This window comes from Ochotona princeps, chromosome 7, assembly GCF_030435755.1.
Source record: "Ochotona princeps isolate mOchPri1 chromosome 7, mOchPri1.hap1, whole genome shotgun sequence".
Classification (NCBI taxonomy): domain Eukaryota; kingdom Metazoa; phylum Chordata; class Mammalia; order Lagomorpha; family Ochotonidae; genus Ochotona; species Ochotona princeps.
Genome location: NC_080838.1, coordinates 61875556 through 61884847, shown reverse-complemented (window position 1 = coordinate 61884847; position 9292 = coordinate 61875556).

The following is a 9292-nucleotide window of genomic DNA, read 5'->3' as shown; positions in this document are numbered from 1 at the left end:
CATGCAGCCCACAGAACTCCAATAGTAAAAGGTCTTCTATAAGAGACATTATAGCCAACCTGCCAAAGAACAATATCAGCAACAACAAAAAAAGACAAAAAATGTTAAAACCAGCAAAAGAGAAGCATCAAGTCATTTGTAGGGGAAGCTCTAGTAGATTACTGGCATATTTCACAGCTGAAATCTCCAAGAGAGGAGATAAAACATTAAAAGCCCTGAAAAAAAAACTGTCAGCCAAGAATATTCTATGCAGCAAAGCTCTCCTGAAGAAACGAAAAAAAAAAAAAAAAACAATGACTTCCATGATAAGCAAACCCGAAAAGAACTCAGCAGTCCAACAAGAACTACTTGAAGGAGAAAAGCATGAAAACATGCAAACCTACGAACACAAGACCACATACATGAAAGATACAGACAAAGCTAGTGATTCTCACTTATTTTTACTTTATATGGATTTAATTTGCTTTAAATTTAGTTCAGGGTTGTTTTGGTTTGTTTTTGTCTTTACTATTATAGCTTTTTTTCTTGAGTTCATCAGATCTTAACATCAGAGTTTTAGGGGTCTATTAAATACATTGGAAAAAACATGATCCATCTCTATTTTCTGAAAGAATATATCGGTGTGCTATTGTTTCTTCTTTAAATGTTTAAACAATGAATGAAGCTGTTTGGGTTTTTAGTAATCTCGGGGGTAGATTTTTAAATGAACTTAATGCATTAGTCTATTTAAAATCAGTATTATGGATTTATATTTTTTAAAGTGAAAATTTCATATTAGTTGCCAAAACTGTTGGAATAAAATTGTTAAATTCCACTTAATAATTGAAAATAAAGCTACCATATGCTACAACAATCCCACTCCTGGTATATATTCAAAGGAAATGACATCTCCTAAGACGTGTGGACATGCATGCTCCCTGAAACACTATTCACAACATCCAATACAGGAAATCAACTTAAGTGTCCTTCAACAGATGAATCAACAGGGAAAATATGGTAGGTTTATACACAATGGGATACCAGTCAGCCATAACAAAGATTGGTATCTCATCCGAGAGGACATCATGTTAGGCAAAGTGAATCATATACAGAAAGACAGGGATCAGGCACCAGAACCACAGCCTTGCAGGCCAAACCTCAGCCTAAGGCTTGGTTCATGCCCCAGTTGTTCCACCTCCAACCCAGCTGCCTGCTTAGGGCCTGGCACAATAGCCTAGTGGCTAAAGACCTCGCCTTGAACAAACCAGGATGCCATATGGGTGCTGGTTCTAATCCTGACAGCCATGTTTCCTATCCAACTTCCTGCTTGTGGCCTGGGAAAGATGTAAAGGATGACCGAAAGCCTTGGGACCCTGCACCCGCGTGGGAGACCTGGAAGAGGCTCCAGGCTCCTGGCTTTGGATTGGCTCAGCTCCTGCTGTTGTGATCACCTGGGGAGTTAATCAATGGACGGAGGATATTCCCCTCTTTCTCTCCTCCTCTCTGTATATCTGACTTTCCAATAAAAAATAAAATAAATATTTTTAAAACTACATGTTTAAAAAAGCTAAGTATCACATTATCTTAGTCGTATATGGGATCTTTAAAATTTATTTTATAAAAGATGAGAATAGAACAGTTGTGTCCAGGAGATGGGGTGGGGAGGAAATGGCGAAATTACGGAGACATCCGTGAGTGGATACAACAGTACAGTTAGATAGGGGCACCAGTTCTTGTGCTGTATTACATAGTAGGGTGATTATAGTTAACCATTTGGCACTGTGTATTTCAAAATGCTAGAAGGAAGGATTGTTAATGTTTTCAGCACAAAGCAATTATAAATGTTTGAGGTGATGGGTATGCTGTCTACTCCAATTTGAGCATTGTATGGTGCATATCTGTAGCAAAACATCACATTACACCCCCATAAGTATGCATAATTATGTGTCAACCAAACAAAAAAGTATAGGAAACTAGAACAGCAAATGTGAAGGAGGCTTTGTTGTTCTTGTTGAAGACAACAGTGGTGAACTGATGAGCCTCAGCTAAGGGGCGCAGGCAGTGCCCAGCAGCCAGCTGCACAGTGGCGGGGGGGGGTCCATGGCCAGCTGAGGGCACCAGAGGCAGGCATGCCACATTAGAGATGGTTTTCCAAACTGACATCCCAGAAGGGGCTAAAATCACAGCTGGTTGGGGCAAACTGACCCTAGCAAGGGACCGCAGGTCAAGTTTTATGTTGCATAAGTCCTCTGAAAAATCTAGTAACAACCTCTAGTTCAAGGCTTCAATGCCTAGTAATAATACTGTTTCCATCCCTCTTTGACTCTCCCAAACCCCATTCTATTCCTATCTCTATCAATATATATGTGTATTTCCAACAAGGCTGCTGAAAATTAGTCTCCATCCTTGCCTTTCTCACCACTACCATTACAAACATCACTCAGAATCAACAGGACCAAAAAAAAAGAGGCATGACAGTGGGAAAGGACTGATTGAGATATAGCGCATTACATGAGCTGCCAATCGTGATATTATTATAGCAAATTCATCATCCTGACATGCCCATAACGCCCTGACACTGGCCTTATTATGTCCATGCTATGGGCTGCAGCTGACACTGGAGCAGAGAGACTTCACCTGTTTGGCCTCATCTAAATGCTCTGTGCATGATGGGTACAGGCACTGCTGGCACCCTGCCAGGCGAGAAGGCAGTGCCCGTGATCAAGGGTACAGAGAGGTACAGCTCTCTGCTTATGGCCAGGTAAAGCAATGAAGGATGGTGCGTGTCGTTGGGATCCTGCACCCATGTGGGAGACCTGGAATGAGCTCCCATCTCCTGGCTTTGGATAGGCTCAGCTCTGGCAGTGGCAGCCACTTGGGGAGAAAACCAGGAGATAGAAGATCTTCCTTATCTATGTTTCCTCCTTTCTCTGTAAAATCTGCCTTTCAAAAAAAAAATCTTTCAAAAAAATGAAAAGAAATCACCTAGAGGGGTAATACATTAAGCCACAACTTCAACAACAATTCCTATTCTCAAATGTCCTTTTCTTCACGTAGGAATCTTGAACAATGTATGAAAAGGAAATGAACAAACATCAAAAGAAAAGAGAGTAAATGAAGGTTGTTCTCAACAGAAATTTGAAATGTGTCTTAATTTGGGATCGATTTCTTAAAAAGACTAGAGTTGAGACAATGTGACTTTGAGGCATCTACATTTTCCACCTGCTTCCTTGACAGACACAGAGTAAGATGTGATGAAGCAAACAGCCCTGGAGCCGGAATCTGGTTCTTACCGGGATAACCTTGAGCAAGTCACCTAACCCAAGTAAGCCTCAGTTTATAATCCGAAAAACAGGAATGGGGGGGAGGGGAGACGCAGGCAATGCTGAGATGCAGCACATTAACCTGCCAGTTAAACACTGACATCTCACATAAGGGTGCTGATTCGAGTCCCAACCACTCCACTTCCAATCCAGCCTTTTGCTAATGCTCCCGGAAGGCAGTGACCTAAGCATTTAGATCCCTGCCACTCATATGGGAGACCAGGATGAAGTTCTGGGTTCCTGGCTTCAGACTGGCCCAGACCTAGCTTATGCAACTATTTGGCGAGTGAACCAGCAGAGAGAAGATACAATTCTCTGTCTTTTTCTGTTACTCCGATTTCCAAATAAACAAACAATTTTCAAGTAAAACAGGAGTAGAAGGATCCGGCTCTGTTGTCGGAAGGATTAAACAAGATACAGAAACATATGAAGGACATTTACAGTGGTATAGATACTTAAGAGAATCGCAACAGCAATGATTGCTTTAAGTTAGTCTCAAATTTTAGTGTAAAAGAACTTACATAAAATATGTTCAACAATCTTCTGCTCCAAAGACTTTGACTCAAAAATTCTGAGGTATGGCCTGGGAATAGTTTACAGTGTTATAACAGGCATGTCAGGTTATTTTGACGTCAATAATAAACACTTCTAAAAAATAATGCCCTAGGCCTGGCGCATTGGCTCAATGGCTAATCCTTACCTTGTAAGCACCAGGAGCCCATACAGGCACCGGTTCATGTCCCAGCTGCTCCACTTCCTCTCAAACATCTTGTTTGTAGTCTGGGAAAGCAGTAGAGGACAGCCCAAAGCCTTGGGACTGCACACCCACATAAGAGACCTGGAAGAAGCTTCTGGCTCCTAGCTTCAGATCAGCTCAGCTCAGCCACTGCAGCCACTTGAGGAGCGAACCAGCAGATGTCTCTGTCTCTGTCTCTTCTTCTCTTCATAAATCTGATCTGCTTTTCTAATGAAAATTAATAAATCTTTTTTAAAAAATCAATGTCCTACAAAACAAATCTATGGCATTAAAAGTGGGGGAAGCGGCTTTGTGAGAAGGTTATGGCAAAAGAAAACGATTAGGAGGGAGTTCAGGGGAGTGTAAGCAGCAGCAAGTAATGGCCTAAGTGTACAACCAGGTGTTACCTACATAGATATATTCATCTGGTAATGATTTATCCAGATGTATACTTACAATCTGTGGGGTTTTTTTAGAAAGATTTATTTATTTGCATTGGAAAGTCAGATATACAGAGAGGAGGAGAGACAGAGAGGAAGATCTTCCATCTGATGATTCACTACTCCAAGTGGTTGCAATGAACAGAGTTGAGCCAACTCTAAGGTAGGAACTAGAAGGTTCCTCTGCATCTTCAACGTGGGCTCAGGGTGCCAAGGCCTTGGGTCATTCTCAACTGCTTTCCCAGGCCACAAACAGGATGGGAATTGGGGCTGCCAGGACACAAACCAGCATCCACATGGGATCCTGGCACATGCAAAGCAAGGACTTTAGCCGCTAGGCTACCGTTCCAGTCCCAGCTTGTTTGTTTTATATGTAAGTTTTTCTTCAGTCAAAAAGTAGAAGTCAAAAACTAAAACCAACCACAAAATAGCATCAGTGCCCTATAACAAATACCCTAGACTGTCGCCGGCCAGCAGTGACACTACCTACGAGGCACACTCTTGAGGGTCAGGAACCACAACCGGACCCCTATAGCAAAAAGCGGCTGCTTTCATACCGTTCTCCGCGGCTTTTCTCCCCGTCCGTCTTAGCTTTTCTCCTCGTAGGCCTCAGCTTTTCTCCGCTGCTTTTCTAGCCCATAGGTCTTATTCCCCGTCTCCGCTGCTTTACTTCCCATAGGTCCTCTTGCTTTCGTACCCCTCTCTGCTGCCCCATTCTCCCGTCTTACTGCTTTTTTTGCGGCTGCTTTTATATCGCTCTCCACCAATCACTTCTCCCCGTGAGTCTGCTTGGCACTACCCGATAGGCCAGTAGCAATGACATAATCGCAGCTAGGGCATCAGCCTATCCCCATGACTTCCTGTTTACCTGTTTGCAAGACCAACCCCACCTCCTGGCCCTGGGCCAGCCGCCATCCTGTGAGGGCCTTTCATATTCATGGGGGCCACTCCGGTGCCCCACTCCCCAAACTAGACCCAGCAAAAAAATGTATTAACTCATTTGAGAAATATATAACAAATATATGTATGAGACCCAGCATATTAGTTGGAATGGGATGCAGATAACCAGGCAGTGTCTGCACCAGAGCCTCAACACTCCCGCTTCATGCCATAAAACCTGTGGCCCCTGTCTCCCTCTCCTCCTCACTCTGTTACATTCTGTCAGCACAGCTATTATTCCTCGGAAATCTGAAGTCTATAAGCCAGGAGTGACGGGAGTGTCTCTGGCTACACAGCGCAGCTAGCTCTGACATCCCAAGCTTTTGATCCAACTAGTGATATGTGTATATCAGGAAGCAACACCTGCAGCCACACAACGTACCCGACATTGAGCTCTGGACAGACCCACTTTCCAGTTCTCGAACTACAGCAGGACCTCTTTTTTCTTTTCATTTTTAATTCATGTTGAACAGAGTAATGGAGCTAATTCTAAGTGCAATTCTAAACTCACAATGCCATTCCCTTCTCTCCTGCCCCATTTTTGTAGTTTTTGAGATACCGTATTTTAGATTTACAATACAGTAAAAAGTTTAACACTTTAGCTAATAAGCTTAACGAGTTAGAAAACTGGCAAAAATATCTTAGTTTACTGGGAATACAGACAACAGCTGCAAACCATAAATGAAAAGAAAAATCGCCAATTCATCATATAGAGTAAGTTATAAAGTCATAATAGACCATTAAAACTATAAATGTAGTATAACACTCCTAACCACTGGTTTGACAAAGGTGTAAAGCAAAGTTTTATAAAACTAAAGCAGACTCTTAGCCTGTCGTGCATGAAGGAATTGTGTTGATTATTGATTGCTCATCCCCGCGCTCCGGCTGGGTAAATTCTTGCAATCGTTGTCCTAGTCACTAACAGGACACAGCACGGGGCACTGGAAGAATCTGGAAGTCCTTGGGAAACGATCACGGTAGCCTCAAAAGAGGGCTGTGCACACCACAGTGCAAATTTCAGGAGGTTTGTCACACGGTTTTTGTGTGTCCCCCTCAAAAAAATTGCTGTGGAGGTTGCAGTTGGAACTTCAGGCTGATTCTGCTGTGAGAAATGTTCCAGCCCGCTTAAACACTGCTTACATTTGCAGCCTCGACTCACACAACGCAGAACAATCCCTGTCAGGATCACAGGCAGGCCCCTGCATCACCACTCACAGCTGATTCACTTCTAAGGACTTTGCTTGGCACAATTTCATTCCCCTGTGTGTTTTTCTGTTTACGTAACTTCAATTCTGCTGGGAAGAAAAGCCTCGATATTGGATTGGAAAGCCCACGTAAAACAGCCAGGCTATTGCATTTGTCAGCTCTCAGGCAGCTGGAATAATGGGAGTCCATTTGTAAAGCTTTACCCAGCTCACTAGCAGGAATATAAACTGACAACTTAAAAAAAAAAAAAAAGAAAGAAAGAAAGAAGACAAATTCTTATGACATTATATTCACAATGAATTGTTCTATATGTCTAAAGACTTTTATAACACTGAAAGCTTTTAGCAGCAGTAACACCACAGCTATAAAACAAATCACTTGTTTTCCTCAAAATCTAGCTTACTTTTACAAAAATATCTGGTCTACCTTGGACCTTGCATCTTCCTAATGCTTTCAGCCGAATTAAAGTTTCATGAAAGCCTGTGTGATTTGTACCCAATTGTACAAAGTAACTGGTTTTGTAGGTAGAATTAAACACAGAAATGTGTTTTTAAAAAAGAATAAAACACCACAATCAAATGGGGGGGGGGGTGTTCCCCATTTACTTCCTTAGCCTCAGTCCTCCCAGTCCTCACTCCCTAACAGGTTTAACTGTCCCTCTCATTCTCTTTTGGGTCAGGGGCTCTGCATGGTGTGCAGGAGACATGGATGGCGCAGGGATATCCACCAGCCCCCTGGAGGCTCCTGGTCAGGGACTTCAGGGTATTCTCTGAGGTCCTCGCAGTGTCTCAGAGGCCTACACCCCAGCCAGTCAAGGCCCATTATCTATTCGTAGAATTTCCCTTCTGATCGTCGTATTTGCACTTGTCAAGCCAGATGTTTGCAGTCATTCTTAACGCCAGCCAAGGATGGCAGCGACAAGGGAAAGCAAGGGAGTTGTGGTTGCACGGCCACTACAAATCAGCTCGAGTGGTCAAAGCATTTAAACAGAAATTTCACAGGAGGAAATCCATGAGATGCCAAAAAAATATATACAAGCATACTTCATGTCTCTAAGCAAAAGAAACACCGCAAGGCTGCGCATGTGTACCACGGTGAAGCTGGTGTTTGTGAGCTATAACAGGAGCAGACTGCCTGGGTTCAATTCCCAGCTCCACTCGCACTGCAGTTTTCACTGGTGCACCCCCACACAAGTAATAGGTGGTGTGAGAACTCGGGGTCCTGCCGTGCACGTAGACCGCGGTCCAGCTCCTGGCACCAGTGGGCCGTTGTGAGCATTTGAGCAGTGTATCGCAGATTCCATCCCCCTCTCCTTCTCAAATTAAAAGAAATAATAATTAGTATACACACTCTGAAGGAAAAAACCCTCGTAAGCTCAAAGGGTAGAAATGTAAGATAGCAGCATTACCACACACACACACATTTCAGAAAATTCTGAAACTGAGGCCAAAAATGGAGCAAATAAACAAATCACACTCTTGATGTCTTGCAGGGTTCACAAAAAGTGGGAGGGAACCCGACACCCTAATCACATAGATAGTCTGCAAAACACAAACAAGAGAACTCCAGGGAATGTGCCGGTGGAAACAGGGAACACAAAATAAGACCACAGACCAGTGTTGTTTCTCTCACGAAATTCTCAAGTGTCTATTTAAGCGATAATATTCAACGCTGGCAACAGTGCGATGGGGCTAGATATTTTTATAGGCCCCTGTTGAAAATATAAATCAACACAATCATTTTGAAAGCAATTGGAAAACATCTCTCATAGGTCTCAAGTTTATTCGCTTAGGACCAATTATCTCATTTTGAGATTCTTGTCAAAGACATAACTACAGGAAAATTTCCATGTGTAGAAATATTCATCGGAATATTGTTTGTAATAGCAAAAATTAGAAGGAAAATGTTCAATACCCTATAATCATGAAGAACCTAAGCAAACTATGATTATACAAACTGATCAGAATAATAAGCGTAAATGACAGATGAACAGATTATCTCTGAGAAAATTATAAAAAGTTTTATTTTGTATTTAATGTATTTCCAAAGGTTTAAATTTGTTATACCTTTTTCAACACAAGAAAAAAATGAAGGTATTTCCATCGTGGGGAAAAAGAATAGTTGACGTGAATGGTTACCAAGACAATAATAACAATGAGCAAATTTGCTTCTTTGGGGAAAAAATTTCCTGAAACAAAATGTTGCTAGTAGAGATGGTTCCTGTTAGTCTGGAGGGTCCCGGGGTAGGCAGAAAGTCCCTACGTGGTCCCAAAAGCACCCACCAAGAATAGCCGCCCAGGACTCACTCAAACGGAGCTGACCAATCAGAAGACAACATTTGCCTCCACCTCAAGCCCCGCCATCACCACTACTTGAGCCAGGCGCGCCTCAGTCCTGGGGCTGCTTCAGCGGCCAACTCCGTTGAGGACCAGTGACCATCGCCCGGGAGCAGACCCCAAGAAAACTTGGTTTTACTAGCCTTCTGGTCTCAGCAGTCCTGCTGTTTTGGTGCTGTTTTTTTTTTTTTTTTTTTTTTTAACAGTTATTGGTGAGAATATGATAATGTTTATTCTATTTTCTAAATTTTCCTTATTGAAGTCAGCAAAACTCTATTGAGATTCTAAGTGAAAAGCTCCATCTAGGACAAAGATGTAGAAGATTCCGCCGTA